Here is a 9838-nt window from a genome sequence, read left to right as displayed (position 1 = left end):
GGCGGCCATGGACTTACATTCGAAGAAATGCTTGATGCGAGGAAGCAAAGGAAAATGTCGCAAACCTTTTGTGGAATTTTTGTTCCGTGGAGATCTACTCGATATCTTTCGGAATCACATTTCGGACACTTCTCCATGTCTGTGTATTCCCCTCTGAAAAGAATGCAGTCATTAGGACACGTGGATAGAATTGTAATCCATCCCAAGTTTTGCAAAATCTTTCTTGCTTCATCTTGGGAATCTGGCATCACATTGTCAGCTGGTAGTATGTGCTCTTTCAGCAATCTACACAACATAAAAATATTGATACAGTCGTTGTAAAAATCTATCAGATCATTATACATTTAGAGTTCTATTAAAGTAAACTACTGTAATAGATCACCTGAAAAGCGTTGTGACGCTAGTGTCACTCCATCCAAACTTTGCCTGCATGTTGAGAAGAACCAGGAGTGCTTTCAATCTAGACATACGTGCTCCATTATACAATGACGTATCGGCTTCACTTTTCATATCATCATAGATAAGCCTTTCTGAATCCATGATCGTCTCGATCATTTCATAAATCTCGGGCTCAAACATTGCCTCGTTGGGAATGTGCTCTGCATGGATCATCCCCCGAGCTGTCAGAGGCTACATCTTGTGGCCTCACATATGCTGCTTGACCAAAGCGCCTTCGAACACGTCTATTGGGTTGCAAGATTGCTGCTTGTTGGCCAGCGTCAGAGTCCGACGAGTTATAATTGGCAAAACTCGATCTATAATAGATGGATCGAACTCGCCAAATTCGCGAACGTGCTACAAAGAAACACGTCTTGTCCGTCGCACAGCATGCTTGCATTGATTACAAGGACATAAGACCCTTGTTGAGAGATAGGTGTTTCGGTTTGGACGGTCCCACATCCTCGTCGCTACTCATAATGAGGATAAAAAACTTATAACCTGGACAACAAATTTAATATTCTATTGGCATTCTTCGTCTTATCTCTTCTCTCTCTCTCTCTCTCTTCTCTCTCTCTCTCCTCTCTCTCTCTCTCTCATCTCTCTCTCTCTCTCTCTCTCTCTTTACCTCACATCTCTAGTCATGTCCAATCCCCGCACACCTCGGTCTAGAGGTGCACGGAGATCAGAACCACCGGGTTATAATCTGTCTTTATTGGTCAATACCTATATTTGTGGGTCCAAGAAATCTACACACCCACGTCTACATGATACTGATGTAGTGGACAAATCCTTTGCCTCTTCTCTAGCTGTAGCACTTCACTTCATCTTAACATCTTTTCACAGTAGATCTTTTCACTGTTCGTCTAACTCTAAACTCTAAACCGTAAGTAATTCTTGCGTGGACTCGATCTAACGTAAATAAGCGTAAATCTAAATAAACGTAAATCTAACTAAAAATAAGCTAAATCTAATTTAACGTATCTAATGACTAGAGGTTGCTAGATGGTCATTGTGTCGGGGATGTAGTGACTCTTGCCGCCCTGAAGATCCACCTTCTTCCCTATCTTCTGAAGACATTTCACCAGTACTTTTGGATCGACGGAGCCCACCATGAGTGAAGGCAGCAATACCCTATATTCTATTGAGGGCTTTCTTCACCCGCTTCATGCAGGCATCGTAGTCTATGGAGACCTAAATCTAAATCTAATATAACGTAAATCTAAATCTATCTTAAATAAACGTAAATCTAGTTAAAAATAAACCTAAATCTAATTTAATGTAAGTCTACATATAACCTAATCTTTAACGTCTTTTAAGATAGTTTCCTACGACGTTATAACTCTCTTCTTCTTGTGTGTGTGCGCGTGTGTGGATGTTGTGTGCCAATAAAAAGAGATAAATGGTATAACCTTTCTATCACCCATGCCAAGTATGATAGATTGATTATGCCATTTCCCTCTTGAATAATAGGTCTTCAGTTCAACTCCTCGTCGGCTAGATCTCTAGGTCTTTTAATTTAATTAGTTTCCTACGACGTTAAATTGTTTCTCTCTCTTTCTCTCTCAATGTGTGTGCGTTTTTTTGGATCGTATGCATGTTTCTCTCTTTTCCTCTCTCAATGTGTGCGTTTTTTGTTTATGCATGTCTCTCTCTCTTTTCCTCTCTCAATGCGTGCGTTTTTTGTTTATGCATGCTCTCTCTCTCTTTTCCTCTCTCAATGTGTGTGTGCATTCTTTGTTTATGTATGTGTGTGTGCGTTTTTGTTTTTGTTTGTACTCTCTCTCTCTCTCTCTCTCTCTCTCTCTCTCTCTCTCTTTCTCTCTCTCTCTCAAAAACACTATGTGTGTGTGTGTATGTGTGTGTGTGAGAGAGAGAGAGAGGGAGAGAGAAAGAGGGGAAGGGAACATGAGAATGAGGAGAGGGAAGGAGCGTACCTGGCTCTCCTTCCTCTCCTCGTGTGTGTGTGTGTGTGTGTGTGTGTGTGTGTGGAGAGGAAAGAGAGAGAGAGAGAGAGAGAGAGAGAGAGAGAGTGAGGGAGAGCGTTACTTGCTCCTTGCTTGAGGGCGCCGAAAAACTCAGATCTGAGATCTGAGTTTTTGGGCGCGCTCGGTTATTTTTTTACCCCAGCCGGCGTCGCTATGAGCGTCGCTATAAGCGTCGCTATGAGCGTCGCTATGAGCGTCGCAAATTTCTTTGTAAATTTGCGACGCCGGGAAATGTTTTTTTGAGCGTCGCTGTGTGAGCGTCGCTAATATCAAGAACCTCTTGTAGTGTGGCAAAATGAACTGCGGTGACAAATGTAATGATATACATGGTTCAAAAAGACGTATAAAATCCATCTCATGATACATAAGCTATGAGAAACCCTAAACTAATGCTATCTAGCTACGGCTAAACTGACGTTGTCTAGTCAGACGTCTCATCGCGTCCAAGCGGCGTATCTGTCGAATTCTGCAAAAAAAGACAATAAGACAGCTTTCAGTAAGTATAAACATATAACGGCATTTATAAAACAAAACAAAAAATAGAAAAGAGTAAACCCTAATACTAACCATGCTGCCGCGAGAACTGAGAATGTCCATCAGGGAGTTTAAGCCCTTCCGGCCTACGTACTCACGTTCGTACGGTGTGGGATCACGTCCTGTCATCGAGCACTGTCAAAACATACAAAGATTTCATTATGTTAGAATTAAAAAACTCATAAACCCTAAACTATCGAACATAAAGAGCAATGAGAAAACACTTAAAAAAATGGCCTCAAATGATGCCCATCCATCGCTACCCAAGTGGTGCGAGCTCCCTGCCTCTACTCGCGCTCTGGCTGCATCCTTTTGTTGCTTCCACTTGTTGGGATTCCGTGTGCTGCTTGCTGCTTTCTTTGCATTCTTCCAATTCTTCATCCCCAATCTGGCCTGTTCACCCATGCTTGATTGCTTTGCACTTCGGAACGCTTGTGTTTGCAGTATTCGCGCATTCGAATCTTCATCAGGTCTTCATTGAAGCGCTGATCCCGTGTTGGAACGGGAAACTCATCATGAAGTATGCTGATGACTCTGCTTTAAAATCACTTGGTACTTCACTCCATTTGTTTAGTATGTAGTGTCTAAACAGCTGAGAGCAAAGACCACGCATGCGCGAGATCACCTTCTTGCCGTCATCATCCATGATGATGCCGCCGTTGAAGTCGACGGAGTAAGGCAAGCCCTCTGGTCGGTGACGCGTGAACCTGGGTGTCTCGGCAGGGGTCTCTAGCGGCGTGTCGATGGGGGTACGAACGTCAGGTGTCTCCACCGGCGTCTGGGCCCCGAAGCGAGGAGTGTCGAGTGGGGTGGCTCCTGGCCGAGTAGGTAGAGGTGTGTAACTGCTAGGAACAGTCAGCCGCGCAAAACCTGGCGTAGATGGCGATGCTGTGTCTGGTGTGGGGGCGGGCAAAGAAGGGGACGGTAAAGATCCTCGTCGAACACGAGGCGGTGTGGAGGCATCGGCGGCAAAATCCCCACAATAACCGCCACCGCCACCGCCACCACTAGAGCGCTGGTGTCTAGACGACTGTGGAGATCGTCTCGTCGACACCGAAGCTTCGGAGCGCGCCGAATGCTCCGAAAGAGAGGGAGATGCAGATGGAGTAGGAACGCGCGATGATGCGCCAGAGCGATGACGCTCCACGTACCACTGTCTCTGCTGCGCTGACACACGAATATTTAAACTTAATATTGAATGAATAGAGTAGACAATGACGCAAAGACCATTAAATACAATGATGTAATGACGCATATAAATACAATGATGTAGACTCAGAATTTTCAATCAAAAGATGTGAGCGCGAGTAGAAAAGAGCGTTATACACCATGGAAGGTACTTAGAGAGCCAGAGCTTTTACAACACGGAGCAAAATTGTTCAAATACAATATTTGTGGCTTTAAGAGATCTCTCTTCATCCTCGCATAACTCAGCATATCTTCCTATATCTATATAGAGCTCTGCATTTAAACACATATCCTCTGTTTCATTTTGTAGCTCCTCTGCATGCACCCCATATAGAGTAGTAGCATCTTGATGCTCGTCTGGCACCACCGCAGCGGCTTCTAATTGAGCATCTTCTCTGATCTCCTCCATTGATGCCGTTGTGATTGGCACATGGTAGCCATCATACGTACTTGCAGTACAAGGGGCTACCTCTATGACGTACCACCAGTTTGATGTAGACTTTGTAGGATGAAATATTACATGCCAGAGCCACATAACTTACATGAGAGCTTTCAAGCACATAACTTGTAAAAGGGGGATGTTAGCTATTTACATACTTACTTGTTCACAATGCTCGGGTAGTACGAAAGTGTCTCTTAGGTCAGTCCATTTCTTAGTAGAATCCACCTCAAGAAAACCAGACTCTCCTCTACGCACAGTAGCGTTGCGACCCTCCATGATTATCTTGAACCATTGCACGTTGAACAAGTCGACAAAAAATCCTCTGTAATCGATCCTCAAAATCTCTTGTAGCGTGCCGAAGTAAGTGAGTTCCGCCACCACAGGATCTGCATCAGAGGAACGTCGTCGACTAGACTGTTCAAATTTTGCCATGATTCCACAATCTTGAGTAAAACGCTTTTTGTTGATCCGTTCCACCCTAAAATGTCGACCTTTACACCATGCTGCTGTGTATGACTTATACTACAACGAACAAAGATTATGAGTGGCCGTTCAAACGTTTAGAAATAAAGTCACTAGCTAGTCGTACATTGCAAACTTACCTTGGTCGCGCAACCCCGGGAGTACTCCCACTCTTCCTCAGTCACTTCGTCACCACATTGTTGTGCGCTTTTCAATTGGTTGTGCAACCTACTTAAGCTCATGAATGTTGGTAGGCTCTCCTGACCCGTCGGATAGTGCATCGGTGGTCGTCTTCCCCGTCTCCACTCGATTCGTGCCCTTTGTCGCTCTTGCTTTGCATCCTCATATTGTGAAATCCACTTTTGCATCACTGGATTGTGAAGCATGCAAAATCGGTTGATTTTAGCCTCTAGATCTTCCGTCATCTTCTTCTCAACACCGAGATTGCACATGAAAATCCTAGATATGCGCTCATCATCTATGGTTCGCCATAGCGTGTCTCGGGATTTATCAAATCCGTCTAGCCACTCTCTGTAAAGAATGAGGATGCAAGAGAGCTACACAAGAGAAGCACAAAGCACAAAGCACACAGAGATGGAAAGCTTCTTCTTCTTCTTCACAGAAAAGAGAGTACAAAATGACTAAGTGCTAAAGCTGAAAAGTAGCACATATGTATATGCGGTCACTAAGTGTGAACTCGCTAGAAGCGTACTAGGCTGGCACTATAAGTGTAGTCCAGCTGTAGAATCACTGGCAGAGATCCTCCGTGTCGGTCACCTAACGCGCCAGTGAGTAAATGCCGTAAGCGGCCAAGACCCGTAGTGGATGCCAGCTCAAGGTGTAGAGCTCGACATCTCAACACTCTCCAATGTACACTAGGGACTCTGATACCAACCAACCTTCTACCATGCTACCCTCCGGACGTGCCTTTTGACGCACATATCCCTTAAGCGTTTTCATGAAACGTTCTAAGAAGAACATCCATCTGGAATGAGCTGTGTCAGCTATTTCCACCTCATCAACTATGTGAACAAGAAGATGCACCTGAATGGTTAGCATGGTAGTAGGAAAATGTTTCTCAAACATGCACACAAGCTCCGCAGCATTTAGTTTGGCGAATGGTATGGAGTCTACGTTGATCTCCTTTTGTGAGATCCATTGCACCAACTTTGCAAGTTTGTAGATTGTGTTACGGATGTCGAGAGACAAACATCCCTCAATGGCAACCGGTAAAATAAACTGTAAAGTATGTGCAGCAATGATATTAAAGTCCACATTTTATGCAATGATATTAAAGTCCACTATGAACGTACCTGACACATTTTATGCCAATCGTGTGACTTCAAACCGGTAAGCTTTCCTTCTTTAGTAAAACACGTTCGGAGCGAGTGCATTACGCCAGTGGGGGTCCGCAAAGATCGAATGGTCTCTTTTACTTTGTGTTCTTGGGCTCTTGTGAAAATCCATGGTGCTTTAGGGAGTTTTATCGATCCATCAGACGCTGTTTGCGGCCAATATTTCTCCATACGATCCACATTTCTAAGGTCAACTCTGGCTCCCAAAGTATCTTTCTTGCCGGTCAGATGGTCCCATAGTAGATTACCCACATTCTTGAATTAATATGTGCATTGGATCGAGCAAGTGATTGATCATGAGTCGGGGCCAGTGAGTCGGGGCCAGTATGGTAACTCGTACCATAGAGATAGTCTCTTCATCCCTGGAGGCAATCCGTCATCGGACATCTCCTTCTGCTCTAACCATGCTTGTGCAGACATCCTTGGTGGCTCTCTTCCCAAAAAGCCGTCGCCTAACACATGATTCTCTGGAAGATACGCTTGATGACCTTCGTAGATTTGCTTCTTTAGTGAGGGCGCCCTACGTGCATTCAGTCTAGGTCCACATGTGACACATGCTCTGTATCCGCTTGTTTGAAGCCCTGCATGTATACACATGATAATAGATCAACTATGGAAAAAAACAAGATTTACAGTGTCTGAGTGAGGAGTGTCAATAGATCACCTGAGCATTCTGTTAGCCCGGGATAGTCATGCATGGTCCACATTAGAATGCCTCTGATCAAAGCATTCCGTCGTCCTGTGTGTCGGCTCATATCCACCACCTCTATGCCAATCCACAATTGTTGTAGCTCTTCCAATAGTGGACGAAGATACACATCCATATTCTCCACTTTATATCACCCTGGCACAATCAAGCTTAGCCATAGGTGTCCCTTCTTCGTAGTCAACCACGGGGGAATGTTGTAATTGACGATGACAACGGGCCATACACTGTAAGATGTTGATCTTTGACCAAATGGATTTATGCCATCCATAGCCAGGCCTAATCGCAAATTTTGAGCTTCCTTGGAAAAATCCGACCATGTTCCATCTATATGTTTCCAGGCTGCGCAATCTGCAGGAATTCGTAGCACACTATCCGAAGATTTATTCTCCTCATGCCATGATGCTAGGGCGGCCATGGACTTACATTCGAAGAAATGCTTGATGCGAGGAAGCAGAGGAAAATGTCGCAAAACCTTTTGTGGAATTTTTGTCCCGTGGAGATCTACTCGACATCTTTCGGAATCACATTTTGCACACTTCTCCATGTCTATGTATTCCCCTCTGAAAAGAATGCAGTCATTAGGACAAGCGTGGATAGAATTGTAATCCATCCCCATGTTTCGCAAAATCTTTCTTGCTTCATCTCGAGAATCTGGCATCACATTGTCAGCTGGTAGTATGTGCTCTTTAAGCAATCTACACAACATAAAAATACGATACAGTCGTGTAAAAATCTATCAGATCATTATACATTTAGATTTTTATTAAAGTAAACTAATTGTAATAGATCACCTGAAAAGCGCTGTGACGCTAGTGTCACTCCATCCAAACTTTGCCTGCATGTTGAGAAGAACCAGGAGTGCTTTCAATCTAAACATACGTGCTCCATTATACAATGGCGTATCGGCTTCACTTTTCATATCATCATAGATAAGTCTTTTTGAATCCATGATCGTCTCGATCATTTCATCAATCTCGGGCTCAAACATTGCCTCGTTGGAAATGTGCTCTGCATGATCATTCCCCGAGCTGTCAGAGGCTACATATTGTGGCCTCACATATGCTGCTTGACCAAAGCGCCTGCGAACACGTCTATTGGGTTGCAAGATTGCTGCTTGTTGGCCACTGTAAGAGTCCGATGAGTTATAATTGGCAACGACTCGATCTATAATAGATGGATCGAACTCGCCAAATTCGCGAACGTGCTGCAAAGAAACACGTCTTGTCCGTTCCACAGCATGCTTGCATTGATTACAAGGACATAAGACCCTCGTTGAGAGATAGGTGTTTCGGTTGGACGGTCCCACATCCTCGTCACTACTCATAATGAGGATAAAAATCTTATAACCTGGACAACAAATTTAATATTCTATTGGCATTATTCGTCTTATCTCTCTCTCTCTCTCTCTCTCTCTTTCTCTCTCTCTCTCTCTCTACCTCACATTCTCTAGTCATGTCCAATCCCCGCACACCTCGGTCTAGAGGTGCACGGAGATCAGAACCACCGGGTTAGAATCTCGTCTTTATTGGTCAATACCTATATTTGTGGGTAAAAGAAATCTACAGACCCACGTCTACATGATACTGCATGTAGTGGACAAAACCCCTTTGCCTCTTCTCTAGCTGTAGCACTTCACAGCATCTTAACATCTTTTCACAGTAGATCTTTTCACTGTTCGTCTAACTCTAAACCCTAAACCGTAGGTAATTGTTGCGTGGACTCGATCTAACGTAATTAAGTGTAAATCTAAATAAACGTAAATCTAACTAAAAATAAACCTAAATCTAATTTAACGTAGGTCTATATCTAACCTAATCTTTAACGTCTTTTGGGATAGTTTCCTACGACGTAAAAACTCTCTTCTTCTTGTGTGTGTGTGTGTGTGTGTGTGGGTAAACCTAAATAAACCTAAGTCTAATCTAATATAACATAAATCTAAATCTAACGTAAATTATGTTATATTAAAAACAAAGAACTAAACTAACAGGGATTATAAGAACCTTAAAACTGATTTAACACATAATTTTGCACATAACTCGGCAAGAGTTGGCGTTCTTGCTCTTGTTACTAACTTTGAAGTTGCTGTTGAATGACTAGAGGTTGTCTAGATGGTCATTGTGTCGGGGATGTAGTGACTCTTGCCGCCCTGAAGATCCACCTTCTTCCCTATCTTCTGAAGACATTTCACCAGTACTTTTGGATCGACGGAGCCCACCATGAGTGAAGGCAGCAATACCCTATATTCTATTGAGGGCTTTCTTCACCCGCTTCATGCAGGCATCGTAGTCTATGGAGACCTAAATCTAATCTAATATAACGTAAATCTAAATCTAGCTTAAATAAACGTAAATCTAGTTAAAAATAAACCTAAATCTAATTTAATGTAAGTCTACATATAACCTAATCTTTAACGTCTTTTAAGATAGTTTCCTACGACGTTATAACTCTCTTCTTCTTGTGTGTGTGCGCGTGTGTGGATGTGTGTGCCAATAAAAAGAGATAAATGGTATAACCTTTCTATCACCCATGCCAAGTATGATAGATTGATTATGCCATTTCCCTCTTGAATAATAGGTCTTCAGTTCAACTCCTCGTCGGCTAGATCTCTAGGTCTTTGAATTTTAATTAGTTTCCTACGACGTTAAATTAGTTTCTCTCTCTTTCTCTCTCAATGTGTGTGCGTTTTTTTGTTTATGCATGTTTTCTCTCTCTTTTCCTCTCT

This window comes from Adiantum capillus-veneris, chromosome 6 (genome assembly GCF_014529385.1).
Source record: "Adiantum capillus-veneris isolate H3 chromosome 6, ASM1452938v2, whole genome shotgun sequence".
NCBI classification, from domain to species: Eukaryota; Viridiplantae; Streptophyta; class Polypodiopsida; order Polypodiales; family Pteridaceae; genus Adiantum; species Adiantum capillus-veneris.
The sequence above is the reverse complement of the archived record's forward strand: the minus strand, read 5'-3'. Positions refer to the sequence as shown.